At 43.3% G+C, this 9,220-nt stretch overlaps 1 protein-coding gene across 1 annotated transcript in view; it reads right to left on the bottom strand.

Annotated features, from left to right (window-relative positions):
- Positions 1-8,353, bottom strand: part of LOC100741042 (hormone receptor 4-like) — a 151,350-nt gene extending 142,997 nt beyond the window's left edge. The window contains exon 1 of the mRNA XM_033323897.1: positions 6,202-8,353. The gene's annotated coding sequence lies outside the window, so the exon portion shown is untranslated. The remainder of the gene's footprint in view (positions 1-6,201) is intronic.
- Positions 8,354-9,220: the final 867 nt, after the last annotated feature.

The following is a 9,220-nucleotide window of genomic DNA, read 5'->3' as shown; positions in this document are numbered from 1 at the left end:
GTGTGCATGCCGCATGCCGCGCCGCGACACAGGGGTGAAGGAGGCAGAAGGGCGGTCTTTTTCCATTGCAGGCTCACGCACGCGGGCCTAGAAAAACGATCCCTCGCGTCGACGTGAAAACGTAATCCAGACGTGTTGGTTTCGAGCCTGTTCTCCTCGACGCACATTGACGAACGACCGGTAGACGTATCGGTTTTATGACGGGGAATCTGGCAATTTCACCGTAGCAGAGGGCTCACTGTTTTCGATGATGGAATTTCAAAGGCAGTTTAGCACAGTATAGTACGCTCAATGGATCGACAAGGGGAATGCGGGACGGACGAACGGTCGGTTCGTGTTCGATGGATAGGGCACAGCTCACGAAGTATCGTTACTTATTTCGATAGTCGTGCAAGCGTCGTGACTATGGCTATGGATGTCCTATTCTCGACAATCGTCCGCTGCACAATCGTTCGTTCATTCGTTCCATCGATCGATCGACTTCGACATCTTTCGCTTCAATTTTTGGTTGCATCATCGTTGCTGCGGGATTCTGTTCCATGTGAACGTTTCAGTTAATTGCTTATGTATGTCAATATCTTTTCTTCCTTAACGCATTAATAGATGAATAATACATTTGTTAATATAATTTAATGGAAAGATTTAACTCCCCACAAGTACATATTGCACGAAAAATTGATTACGATCTTTACCTTAATTTGAAATCCATAGACTACTGTAATAAGTAGTTACTATAAATTACAAACAGATTATTTATCGATGTAGAGTTGTACTAATTTATTAAGAGGCTATAGTGGTCAGTAAGCAATATATAAAAATTATAGTCGCATAAGCATATAACTTACAAGTTACAAACGATTAATAAAACCTTAGAGAACCTATGTAGACACATAATAACTCATCATGCATGTCAAGGACAACCTTTCGATTACATCTTCGGCTCATTCCATTTTTCTCTGACGAAATACACGAGTAGAAGATGCCTCTATGAGCCAACACATCCGGAACACCTTGCATGCACGAGCGAGACAGATGTAGCCGTGGTCCGTGACAAATACAATGAGATTGTAAATCAAGTTGGGTAGCCGACCAACTATCGAAGGAAATATCGCTGTCGCGCGTATGAATCATTACGAGTACGACCAGGTATATTATCAAATAATCATGCATGAAAAGAAAGAAAAAAGCGGAAACGCTAAAAAAGGGGTCGAATAATCGTTGCGATATGTCTGTTCTGAAGTTCCCAGTGAAATAACCGAAAGAAATCTATTCCATTGGCTGACGAATGAAAGCACAAGCCACCCGAACTAATTGTTGTCACAATGAACAACGCGAGCTAAGGAAGTTGTATACAAACTGGCCGTAGCTGTTGTATGTGTATGAAATACGGTGACGCCCAACAATTTGACAGTTTCTATCGATAGCCCAATGAAACAATGTGGGAAAAAACACGTTTATTAAAAATACGCGTGACTGTAGCTTTCGGGTCGCTATTGTGAAGAGAATCCAAAGAGAAACGGGCGTAAAAAGAAGCTCTGTCGTAAGAATTTGTCAAAAGAAAGTAATTTGTCGTTAATTTTTAGTTGCGATTTATCACGATTTAGTTGGCTTTTCGGAAGTTATTCAGAATTTACGTTCAAGTACATATCTTTATCTTCTAGTTAAAATACCGAGGTAACTACGCTATCAACCACGTTTACCGTTGTATTTATATCACAAACACGATGTGAAATTACGTAATCTTGAAATGTATCGTACAAAATCACCGATCTCCACACAAATGATTCTTATAGTACTCTGTACCTTCAGCTATCTCTATAAGATTTAATCGAATTCAAACACGTTGTCCGGATCGATTCAAGGAAACAAAATTCTGATCCTACGAGGTTAATTAATTCCATCTATCTATCTTTATCCATTCCTACTTCGTAATTGTAAGTCGTCTAACTCTTCTTCTGGTACAAGCTTCACATATCCCATGACGTCAAATTCAACGCTTGCATTCAGCGAATCTTTAAGCATTCAAACCGCGAGATGTTGCCTCAACTTTTCACTGCTCTTGCATTCTGACCCGTGGTCATTGTCGATCGTCGTGACGGAGGACAATTATGATAAAGATATGCGGGATGCATCTGTTTAGTATACTGAAATACTCGTGGTGAGACCGGAAACGAGATAAATGGTCCTCGCTGTTACCATTCACCGACGAACAAACGTGGAGAAACACATTCCAATATTAGTCGATATCAAAGACAAGAACGGTCCGTACTAATGGCCTGTAAACATTACAATCACAAAATATCGCGAATGAACATAACCACGAGTTAACTCTATCGTGGCGCTTTTTACAACCATGAGTGTTTTCTTGAGTTGGAGGTGAATAAAATAGGAGACGTTTCGGGGCGTTTAGATTGTAAAATGGTTTTTTAAAGTCAGTTGTCGAGTGGGTTCGTGCTATATCGTTCGACGTAGTGGATTTTGAAACTCGCTCTCTTGGAATTTAACGTTTTTATTGAATGTAAGGCATGGGACTTCGGATTTAAGTAAAGTAATTGAAAGAATACCTTGAGACTGTAAATTGTGAATTATACTCTGCAGCTGGTTAACTGTTATTGAAATTTACTTAAACTTTACTTTTGTTTTTACTATAAATGCTACTAAGATTATAAAATAAGCGAAATATTTTTTGGCAACAATGGTAATCGATGAAGGAATTAATTCAGACACTAGATGTTTCAGCATAACTTGGAGTTTAAATTTAGTTTTAAAATGTGAGTTTAACGTTATTTTAGCACTATTTAAAATGAACATGGCTTAAATATCGAAAATTTATATTTTCTTTATTCTTCGTACAGTTTCAAGGCAAAAGAAATATCATTCCGCTGGTGGAAATGACGAACACGCGAATTCAGTGAAAATTAAACTAGATTTCAAAGGCGATGGAATCCTTTTCATTGATCGAAATAATTTTATCCGTTCGATTCGAGTGCGTTCGCAAACTATTTCTAGTATTTCCCGGTAATTAAAATTATTAACATACGTTCATGGACAAGCGTGAATAATTTTACGGATATATGAAAACGAATGTTTCGTGGGAACAATTTAAATGTTATTATGTACACTATATACATATATATATATATATATATATATATATAATTTAAATGTTTTAATCGATTTATTTAGTAGAAACTTGAATTTCTAATGGTCACCAATTCTCTCAACAGAATTTAATTCACCGATGCGTCTATAGTTGCCGAAAAAGTATTTCATTTTTCTTGCGAAAATTTGAATTTTTATATTAGAAATATTCGAAGAAAAATTAAGGAGAAGTTTGCAATCTGTCTACGAGAAAAAACACATTTATTTTATGCTAAACGCAGGTTTACAGATAAATGTTTGCTATAGCAAGTGAAGTGTAATAGCTAAAAATGGGAGATACCATTGACCGTTGATCATGATCATGAAATGTATATTTTGGCAACATTAAAATACCAGAGGATTTATTAAAGAATTAAAAATATCTTTTCCAGATAAATTAGAATTGTTAATATTTTAGATTAATATTCATTTGAGATCGCCTTTTCTGATTCATGATATGCGGTTATATACGCGTATTTTTCACTTGAAAATTAATAATTATATTTCTTAGTTTTTAAAGAGAGCAGGAATATCGTAGCTGATCTTGCATATATGTAGAACTATAAAATACATAGAACTGTACGTACGTGCTTTATTTATAGATTGTTAAAAAAATGTTTCCAAATTCCCGTGACTTTTTATTTGCTTGCCATATTTATATTTCACAAGTATGTATATTTTCACATTAATTTTAAGTGTTAGTGCATAAAATATTTAATGTATAAAATATACTCAATCAGTAAAGAAATATTTAAATTATGGGATGAAAGTATTCCTTGTTTTATTAATAGAATAATTGATCGTTTTTGCCTATAAGGTGAAAAAGAGTGAAGTGTATGGGGAAAAGAAAACGAAAGAAAGAGAGACGAAGAGAGAAAAACGGGACAGGTACGGATATGGCGCGCCACGTGCACCGAGATTCGCACGTTCCTAACCTACCCCATTCGTTAACCTGACCCATGTTGCGATTCCTCCGTAGGTCGATTCCCATCGAGCGCGAATTAACCTACATAGGCATAGGCATTTCTGCGGGCTCAAACCATAGGTTTCTGTCGATACAAAATTAACCAGCGCTCACCCTTCCGGTGCAACGAACGTTTCCACTCGATACGCAATCTCTCTTTCCCTATTGATATCATCGTTTCTTTCTCTCCTTCCTTCCCTTCTCACCATCCTCTCTCTTTCACGGAATTTCTCTTCTCGTAATTCTTTTCCTTTTTTGAGAATTTCTCTCCCCATAACCCTCTCTTTTGGAAGAAGAAAGTGATCATTCTAGTCCAAAGCATTTACGCCTGAAGTATTTTCTCAAGCAATTTAAAAGGAAGTGGTTAATACTAATCACTGGGTAGTCCATTGAGTTTCAGATATTCGGTTGGAACTAACAAATGAAAATAGATTCATAATTTGATACGGAATTTGGAACATCTGTGAAGTTAAATGAAAACATTTGAATGTAATGTATAGTCTTGCAAAAAGAAAATCCTCTCTGCCTGAGAAGCAGAGCTGTCATTTTGCTTGGAAAATGAATAACGCTTGATGAACATTCCACTTCGCGACATCCTTTCGTTCCATTTCGCGCGCGACGCCCTTTTCGAAACGAAACGGGAGTCGCATAGAAATGTAACCAGACGAATGTCTGCGACGTTTTACCGAAGAATTTCGGCCAAGCATATATTTTACCTTCCAATCCGGTCAAGTCCACTCGCTTTTGTACTCGTTGCACCGGATTTCGGAGGGGATCAGCCGAATTTCGGACGAGTGGAATTTCGTTTTCCCTCGTCGGCCTACATTTTCGAATTCCGATGCGTGCACATCAAAATTTATAGATTGCAGCACTTGAGAGTTATTTCGGGTCGAATACGCGATTATTCAATTTTTTGAATAAATGCTACTAATTTTTTGATTACTTACGAATAATTATTATTAGTCAATAATAGTTATTATTGGTCAATAATAATTATTAGTAATAATAATTATAATTATTACTCCGAACTAAATTAGTTCGTTAAGGCGTTCACAATCCGCACGTTAAACTTTCTATAAAATTATGTATCAAGGACCGGAGTAAACTGTATAAAATTGAAAAGATACAGGTTAAGATCTTAAGAAGAATGTTAAGACCTTCCCAATGTATAAAATTATCTCTGCTGACTCGTAGATATATTTATCAGAAATCCTAGAATGTGTATTTTAATATGCCGTGAATGAAACTAGCGGTAGTCGATGAGAACAAATTGCCGGAGGAATCTACTCGCGCGCAGACAATGACTTCACGTAGAGTAAATCGCGGATTCCTTTTCTTTCACGGAGGAAGGGAAACGCTCTCGAGCACGCGAAAATGAGAACGAGTCGCGGTAAGAGACAGTGAAGCAGTGAAACTCGATCCGCAAGCTTAGAGGTCGTTTCTATCTGTTTCCTTTCCTTTCTACCGCAAGAGTAAAGTTCCATTCTGTGACTAGCAACGGTACATTAGACTCGCGAACACTCTTTCTTCGCGTTTCTCAGATAATGATATTGTCGGTATCGAACGAACGAATTTTTACACGTATCAATCCCTGTTAAGTTTCAAATATATTAAAGCGTTTTACTCTGGATATTTGGAAATTATGTGTTTGTAGATTTTGTTAGACTATGATTTACCAGATAATCTAATCCATACATAATCCATAGAATAATATCGACAGATAGATCATATAACTTTTGACGTAACAGTCCAACTAGTATTGCTAACGAAATCTGATAAAGTTACCAATACGTACTGATAAATTGTTCCTATTAATGATTGTCCCAATTCCTAACAATATACGAAATAACACAATAATAGACAAATAAAAAGTTTCAAAGAACGTAGACATATAGCTATGTATGTAAGTAATCTGTAACTCGGAAGGCATTACAGAGAGTTAATAAAAAACGACGATCGATCCCACAAACGCCTGATTGCTTCTGATGCAGGGTACCAATTTTTTTACTCGATTGATCGAGAACGTTCTGAAAAATCGAAGGGATCGATACCGAGAATCAATATTAACGGCATATGGCGTACATGGTGCAACTTACATTTTTGGCTCGTCGATGATCGGCCATCAACGTGAGCGGCAGGTGTTAGCGTAGCCTCTTTTCCCCAACTGTGCGGTGTTCCGGAAGTAGGAGCGTGGACGACACCGGGCCGGTCGCGATCGCGGCCGCCTTCAGCTACTCCCCAACTCGTCGCACCTGCGTGTCATTCTCCGTCACGGATTATCTGCCTTGTAGTATCGGACCTGTCGTCGAGTAAGCCAAGCCCAGGGGGTTCGCTAGCCAGGAAAATCGTAATGTCGATCACTTTCACTGCGCGCCGCGCGTTCCCTTCCGTATCACAATCATAAGACGACCAGGGGCGGACGGGAAGGGGGCCGAGACACGAAGAGAAGAGGAACACAGAAACGGGCGGCGAAACGACGAGGAATACAAGTGAGAGAGAGAGAGAGAGAGAGAGAGAGAGAGAGAAGCGGAGAAAAGAAAGATAGTCGCGCGTTGGTCAAAGAACGGAAGATGAGAAAGGAACGGAAGATGAAGCAGACAGTGAGAAATAGGGACGGAGCAAATAGGAGAAAGGAGAAACGCCGCGCTGGAGTGCCGGTGGATCGTCACAGTTTCACTTTTAAATTGCTCGAGGCGCTCGCTCGCTAGCCACTCTCCACTTGCTTTATTCCGCGCTGCTGCGTTGCGACTAGGTCGCGTGCGTGTTGTGTACGAGGATTACCGTTACCGTTAACGTGACGTAGACAGTCACCGGTAACGTCATAGACCGCTCACTCTCCGGGTGTGCTCACCTCTTCCTGTTGGTATTCCCCGCCCAGCTAGTCGCTTTACTTCGCGCTAACGAACTCCCGGATTGACTTTCGATATATACGTGTACGTGAACGATACGTGCTTCACACCTTGTTGGAACCTGGCTGCGGGGTTCCGATACCACCGAGTCGTTCGACTGGTTCTGCAGGAGCGTCGCTCTGTTACATATCGGTTATCGTCCACTCTTCTCTATTAGCGTTGACCGCCAGGCTGTTGTTGGTCCATTTACCGGATTCTTTCGATCGGTCGACCACGTCAACGAACTTGAGTTCGATCCTCGTGATCCATTGTTCTACTTCTACAGGAAACAAACGATCCTGCGCTGTGAATCAACGCTCGACATCATTGCACGATCGTTAACTATCTTCCAGCTTGCGCTTCATACCTCTCTGTGGGTTAATGATTCGGCTGGAAAGTGCGTGCTGTTTGCGACGAGGCAGCTCACGAGATAAAAACTCAAGACAATGGACAACTGTCTAGCGAAACTGTTTCTTCTTCTCGATCGTCTTTCTTCGATTACTGCTATCAGTCCGGTTTGTGCACCGGCACGCCAACACACGACAGAATCACGACGCTTTCGAGTACTTTCCGCCAGCGATTCGCGGTCATCACAGTTCAACATCAAGCCTGCCGTCTTCGGCCACCGAGCTACTATTCTCGTGCGTACGTTTACGCGACGAGTTTGCCGATTATTTGTTCCAAGAACTTATGCTGCAACTGCTGGAACCGTGCACGATTCTTCCTCGTTTACGTTCGCTGCAGGGAAGTAAAATGGCTCATGGCACGTGTCCCTTGACGGCGAAAGCGACGCGAACGTGAGCCTTTTCAACGATTTACTCTGTCACGATGACTAGTGGTATCTACTCGATACTTTGCATTTCGTTGGTCACAATCGACATTTTAAGGGACAAAAAAGCTGCAGAAATAAATTTTCCTTCGTTTGAAATTTTATTTGTTTTTTACTTTTACTGCTGGCTACGATTTGCCTTGCGTACAGCTTATTGTATTTAATAATTCATTAGACTATTATATAAAATTCTCTTTGATCGCGAAAAACGATACTAAATTTCCTTTCTCTTCTAAAACTGACATGATCTCTGGCGAATAGCTGGAGAAACAAATTATGCAGTATAAAAACTGAAATTATTCGATAGTAATTTTCTGGTGACATCGTTCCAATGCTTTCCCTCTTGTAATTTGGAATTCCGATTTACGCGTGGCTCAGTCGCGTGCACCATTCGCCAACGGGCCTGTTTTATAATAAAAGCATAGACAGCTGGCCTGATATTCGCGGTGGCAACGAACCGCGGCAACGAACCGCGGCAACGTCCCGCGGCAACGTCCCGCGGCAACGTCCCGCGGCAACGTCCCGCGGCAACGTCCCGCGGCAACGTCCCGCGGCAACGTCCCGCGGCAACGTCCCGCGGCAACGTCCCGCGGCAACGTCCCGCGGCAACGTCCCGCGGCAACGTCCCGCGGCAACGTCCCGCGGCAACGTCCCGCGGCAACGTCCCGCGGCAACGTCCCGCGGCAACGTCCCGCGGCAACGTCCCGCGGCAACGTCCCGCGGCAACGTCCCGCGGCAACGTCCCGCGGCAACGTCCCGCGGCAACGTCCCGCGGCAACGTCCCGCGGCAACGTCCCGCGGCAACGTCCCGCGGCAACGTCCCGCGGCAACGTCCCGCGGCAACGTCCCGCGGCAACGTCCCGCGGCAACGTCCCGCGGCAACGTCCCGCGGCAACGTCCCGCGGCAACGTCCCGCGGCAACGTCCCGCGGCAACGTCCCGCGGCAACGTCCCGCGGCAACGTCCCGCGGCAACGTCCCGCGGCAACGTCCCGCGGCAACGTCCCGCGGCAACGTCCCGCGGCAACGTCCCGCGGCAACGTCCCGCGGCAACGTCCCGCGGCAACGTCCCGCGGCAACGTCCCGCGGCAACGTCCCGCGGCAACGTCCCGCGGCAACGTCCCGCGGCAACGTCCCGCGGCAACGTCCCGCGGCAACGTCCCGCGGCAACGTCCCGCGGCAACGTCCCGCGGCAACGTCCCGCGGCAACCCGCGGCAACGTCCGGCGCCAACGTCCCGCGGCAACGTCCCGCACCAACGTCCTACGACACGGAAAGGGCAAAGGGGGTGCGCGAGATCTCCTCTCCTAAGCGAACACCAGCCGCGATCGATCGCGATGATCGTTCCAATCAATTAACCGAACGAATTTGTCGCAGTCGGAATATGCGAGGATCTATGCG

Source organism: Bombus impatiens, unplaced genomic scaffold (genome assembly GCF_000188095.3).
Source record: "Bombus impatiens unplaced genomic scaffold, BIMP_2.2 scf_1283, whole genome shotgun sequence".
In the NCBI taxonomy this organism is placed as follows: Eukaryota; Metazoa; Arthropoda; class Insecta; order Hymenoptera; family Apidae; genus Bombus; species Bombus impatiens.
Note: the sequence above shows the minus strand (reverse complement) of the source record. Positions and strands in the feature narration are given on the sequence as shown.